The sequence below is a fragment of the Boleophthalmus pectinirostris genome, unplaced genomic scaffold (assembly GCF_026225935.1).
Source record: "Boleophthalmus pectinirostris isolate CB_2022bp ecotype Guang Dong unplaced genomic scaffold, ASM2622593v1 HiC_scaffold_19, whole genome shotgun sequence".
Classification (NCBI taxonomy): Eukaryota; Metazoa; Chordata; class Actinopteri; order Gobiiformes; family Gobiidae; genus Boleophthalmus; species Boleophthalmus pectinirostris.
The window spans coordinates 2,735,729-2,741,829 of NW_026571140.1; positions in this window are offsets into that span (position 1 = coordinate 2,735,729).

Consider the following 6,101-nt stretch of genomic DNA (forward strand, 5'->3'; position numbering starts at 1 on the left):
AGACACACCATGATTTAGTCCTGTTAAATCCTGCTTTAGACCTGGTTTAGACCTGGTTTTAAACCTGGTTTAGACCTGGTTTAGACCTGGTTTTAACCTGGTTTAAGACCTGGTTTTAAACCTGGTTTAGTCCTGGTTTAGACCTGGTTTAGACCTGGTTTTAAGACCTGGTTTAGACCTGGTTTAGACCTGGTTTAGACCTGGTTTTAGTCATGGTTTTAAACCTGGTTTAGCCCAAAATGTAAAAACAGGAAAATACCTCAGTGTAATCCACTTATTTCAACAAAGTAACTGTAATCCAATTACCACTAATTGAAACAGTAACTGTAACCGAATACAGTTACTCATAATTTGTACTCTGATTACGTAACTCCGGTACAGGTAATACTCCCCAACACTATTGACTGTTTAAGTCTTAAACCGGGAATGCTCACATTTTCTTTCCCCAACAGGTCAAAACAAACATGTCCTCTTCAGTCAGACTTCTGGTTAAATTCTCTTGTTCTTGTGGTTTTAAGGAGACTGACAGGCTTCGTCTCATTTACATCTTGTCTCATCTTTTCAATTCAAAACCGGATCAAAACAGACTGTCTTTACAGATCTCAGCTCTCTGTCACGGAGCAAACCAAACCCCTGGAGGGCCACATCCAGTCTGCAGGCCACACTTTAGTCACCCACCCCAGCCTTAAACTAAAAACTACAAACTTTACATGGTCACATGACAAGTACACAGTATAGTGAAGTGCATATGACAAGTTCGACTGTTCATTTCAATACACACACAGTTAAAATGATTATATGCAGCAAGACTAGACTAATATACTTCTTTTTTATTTTTATTTATTTTATTTTTAATTGTAACTTTTTATTTTGGTGGTTTATGATTTTCCTGGAGCAGATGTGACATTGCCCATGTAAAAACTGTTAGAAGCACACTGTAAACAAGCACAGAAGGCCAAAACTAATTAACCAATGATTATAATTGTTAGGATTAGAAATATTTATTTATATGATTAAGTAAATAAATAATAACACCTTTATTTTGTTAAATTAAGGGTTCAACAGTCGGAATTGTCTCTGCATTTTGGAGAGAATTGTGTGAGTTTCTGACAGACCAAAGTAGACAGGTAGAGGTATTCAGTTTTAGAACCCTGTTATTTTCTTATCAACTTTTTTTTTTTAATAAACTCTTTCTTAACTGATGTAAAACTATAATAAATAAATATTGAGCACAGGAACTATCCATCCAAACCAAGCAGTAAACAGACAAAACTTGAAAACCTGTCATATGCACTTAAAAAGTCAAACAGTGAGCTTTAAGTCATGTTCTAATGTTGTTCCCTCCTCATAAACAGACCTGGAGTCACTTTTTGTTTCAATCACATGTTTGAGTAACTCTTTATTTTTAGTCTGTCTACATCTCTAAACATCAAAATACTCTGTTCCACCTTGTGATGTCATGAAGTGGCAGTCTTCAAGTGAGCAGCTCCTTTTATCTTTAGTTCAGTACAGATTGGCAATTTCAAGGCTCAAATAATCCAAATGATTCTAGTGAAGGTGTCTGGAATTTAAAAACATAGTGGAGCACAAAGTGTATTACCACCAGTGTTGGGAGTAATGTGTTATAAAAGTAACGAATTACTGTAATGCATTGCTTTTTGCTGTAACGCAGTAATGTTCGGCATTACAGGGGAAAAAATTGTAATATTTTACTCGGTACAAATGTCAGTAAAGCGTGTTACAATGCTTTTTTAACCTGGATTGAAGTGGTGGGTTTTCCTTCGTACAAATTCACTAAAATCACCGCGATATCAGCAGCGGTGAAACGCCAGAGAGGCGCCCGCGTAGACCGTCAGGTGACCGCGGGGGAAGGGACCGACACAGAACTCCAGGCTGTTTAGACCTGGTTTAGACCTGGGTCAGTTCTGGTTTAGACCTGGTTTACAGTCGTCCCTCGCTCTATCGCGGTTCACTTTTCGCAGTCTCGCTGTTTCCCTGATTTATTTATTTTTTGTTCAGTTTTGCATGCCTTTTGTTTTTACAGTGTATGAATGTGTATTGCGTTCCTCCCGCTGCGTCCTAAGCGCGATCGGGCAACAGCCGCTCTTACCTCCGTGAAGTGCGGAGCAGAGCCGGTCCTTTCTCCTGTGGTCACCTTCGAGCCCGTCCCAACAGTGAGTCCTGTTTTAGTCCTAGTTTAGTCCTGGTTCAGTTCTCCTCTTCAATCCTGGAATCAGCCTGAGGTTAGTCCTGTTATAGTCCTGGTTCAGCTCTGGTTCAGTCCTGGTTTAGTCCTGGTTCAGTCCATATACGGTGCAAAAGTTCAGCAACTTCGCAGTTATTTTGGTGAGAGTAACTTAAAGTGCTGCAACAGTAATGTAACGCCTTACATTTTAAATGCAGTAATATTGTGATGTAACAAATTACTTGGAAATGACAGTAATAAGTAATAAATAACACATTACAGTTTTAAAGTAACTTGCCCAACAGTGATTTCCACATGACATCACAAGGTGGACGTGTGGAGTGTTTTCTGCTTGAGAGAAGAACTAAATATGCAGGATTTGTGTGTCAAAACAACAAAACACAACTATGTATATAAGGTGTGTTTGTGATGAGGAAACAACATGATAACACAGATCAGAAAATAGTGTAATATAAAAAATTCAATGTATAGAAAAGGACACAAACAAGAAAAATGTTATGTTATTGCTTTAAAAAAGTGTTCTAACAGTGATGTTCAGTAACATTGTTTCGCCTGTGATAGTTCGTCCCACACAGGAGCAGCAGCACAGTGCTTTAGTCCCAGAGGTCAAGTATCAAACAGTGCCCTCTGCTGGAGCGCCGCACGCCTACACTTGAACACACCACGTCAGAAACAACAGAGGACACCACAAACAATACACAAACAGTCAACAAGTTCAGCAAGAGTGCTTGTGTTTTTGTGATCTGTTAAATAAAGTTAAGTAAAGTTAAATTATTTATCATTCTCTTTTGTCTAAAAAAATACAGCTCAGTTTTGCCAGGACAATGGAACGTTTAGTCCGACCCCTGGACAAAATGCCGAGCTTTTACAGAGTGCTCCTTTAAATGGACAAATTACCACATTTTCCGGGCTATTAGTTGCTCTGGATTATAAGACGCACTGTCATTAAATGGTCTATTTTCAAACTTTTTTCACAAATAAACCGCACCAGACTTTAAAGGAAACCCAACAGTGTGATGGGTGAGTGGTTTTGTTTGTTTGTGGCGTTCACGGTGACTCTGGGCTTTGTTCAGTTGTGGCGTGTAGGGAGGGTGCTGTCTGGGACCACTGGATTGTCGGCGTGTTCACAGTGACTCAGTTGTTCAGTTGTGTCTAGAAGTGACACATTGCACTCGCTTTTTCGGTTCGTTCCTCCGTTCCGTTCCTCGTCGGCGTGGAGTGATGAGTGTGTCTGTGGGTGTGTTTCTCTGTGCGGTCGCTGTCTGCTCCGTGTGTGTTTGTGTGTTCTGCGGGTGGTGCGGCTTTGTAGTTTACTGAAGTCGTGCTGGGACACCCGAGTGGATTCGTGTATAGGGGCGCTCTGGATTGTGGGGCGCGCAGTCATTTTTTGATGGGGTTGGAGGCTTAAGAGTGCACCCAATAGCCCGGAAAATAAGGTATGCAACGTTTCTGTCTTGCATTTCAAAGACACAATATGGAGAATTTCTCATTGTTCAGAAAAGTAACATAGTGCATCTTTAAATAACAGGCACTTTGTTACCATCGCCTGCTCGTCTCCATGGCGATAGATCCATTTGATGCTATTGTATGGAGACAAGAAGACGGCGGTCGCTCCAGCACAAACATCACACAGTGCACATACATCAGTCAGGTGCATTCATCTGGAGGTCAACAGTTTCCATGGCAACACATTATAACACATTATATTGTTGTCCCAAAGAAAGAGCGTTACGTAATAATCAGGGTGAATTTGCTTTACCTTTAATTTCTTGAGCCATGATCTTGATTTTGAATTTCTTATTATTCTTATTCAAAATTATAGTTTAGTGCAGGGGTTTCAAACATACGGCCTGGGGGCCAGATCCGGTCCTCCAAGACCTTTAATCTGGCCCTCGGCTGATTTTCTACTAAAATATTTTAATTATATTTTAAAACCTGACAGATTTTGTCACTTTTCGCACCCCATTCACAATCAAAACTTCTAATGTGAATGACATTCTGAAGACAGCAGCTCCTCAGGACACGGTGCCTGATATTGATGCACTTGTGCAGGACAAAAGATGCCAAGTTTCAGGAGCAAAAACAAAGCAGGACTAAATTCGATGAAATGCAAACAAGTTCATGTTAAAACATTGTGTTGAAATTGCATTTTTCTTAAAGGTTGTTCATAATACTATAATATTTTGTAAAAGAAAGAGTTCATCAATTAAAAAAAGATTTCTGTAATAGATTTGTGTTTCTCTGCACAAATATTTGATCTTATTGCTCTTTTTGGGGTTTATGCCATGAGTTTTCTGATCCGGCCCCTTTTGGGATCAAAGTAGGTTGGATACGGCCCCCGGACCAAAATGACTGACACCCCTGGTTTAGTGAGTTTGTCCAGCACAGGTCTGACACTCGTCACACTGCACTCTCAGGATGTGGAGCCTACACACACACTGTCCCTCACGTCAGGACAGAGGGAGGACAATGGCTTTTCAGTGTTGGTCTCCTGCTGATGGGAACTCTCTACAGAAAACATTTGAACTCGAAAACCCTGTACCTCTGGATTATTTCAACAGAAAGCCCTGGAAATGCAATCACTGACCTGTCTCTCTTTTATATTTATACATCTGTTTTCTAAGAAATGTTTCGTTTGAAGGGTTGTGAGAATTGTGGATTCTTTTCACTGACTATGTGAAGTCGCTGAATCCTACGCGCATCATAGATTAAGAAAATTTAATTGGAAGAACAAAGTAAGTACAAAGCAGTGACAGTGCACCAATGGAGATGAAAACGAGAGTTGATCGGCAAAAGGCGTCTTGAAAATAAGGGATTAAAGATCACTTAAACATGCACGAATCACTCCAAATACAACTTCAGAGGGTCAATGAGAAGAAACAACTATAACATGGTTAAAAATCGATGTACAAAATGTAAATTTTGCAGTACTGTAAATTCCGTAATATAAGCCACTACTTTTTTCTCACACTTTGAATCCTGTGGCTAATAAAACGATGCGGCAAATATATGGACAGATTCTTTGTTTGCCACATTGTCCTTTCATACATACGGTCTACGGTTTGGCAACATAGTGGATATGCGCAGCCTGAGTGCAGAAAACGACACTGTCTGGGCGGGTAAAACACGAATCTAGAGTTAAAGGGACAGTTCTGAATTTTGGACATAGGACCTCATTTCCTAGTGAGCCGAAGTGTTGGAGACGTGTGGAGACACTTTTTGAAATAATCCATCCAGTCCTTGTATTTGCAGAGGTCACTGGTGCTAGACTAGTGCATGTCAATGGTCATAGTTCTCCTGCCACTAAAAACACTCCACAAAACACCTGAAACAAATCTATTATTACACTAGACTGTCCATGTGAATGTCTGTGTCAATAGAATCATTTTAGAAGTAAAACCAACTATGCATTTGAAGGATTTATGTCTGAGCAGCAGCAGCACAGTGTTGTACTTCCTGATAGAAAGCTCGGCAGAGGTGGACTGATATCACCAAGCTCCAACTGGCTCTGTAATAGTTTGTTTACCTGCAACTACCATAGCGACACAGAGAGCACAGAAGAAGCTTGGTCCAGATGTGGTCACATTCATGTCATCACAACTAACTAGGGCAGAGTAAAATTCTGCTGCTGCTGAGAAAATAGTCCCTCAACGTGCGACGATTCATGCGATACATTGTTAGTTCCATCTCGCACTCTGAGGACCTCAGGGACCGGCCTCCTGCTGGTGCCCAGAGTCAGGACTAAACAAGGGGAGTCAGCGGTTCAGGTTCATGCAGCTAAAACCTGGAACAGTCTGAACATGTGAGACAGACTCTTCTGTGACGCTGTTTAAATCCAGGCTCCAAACATTTCTGTTTGACTGTGCATATAACTGAAAGGTTTTCATTCCGCACT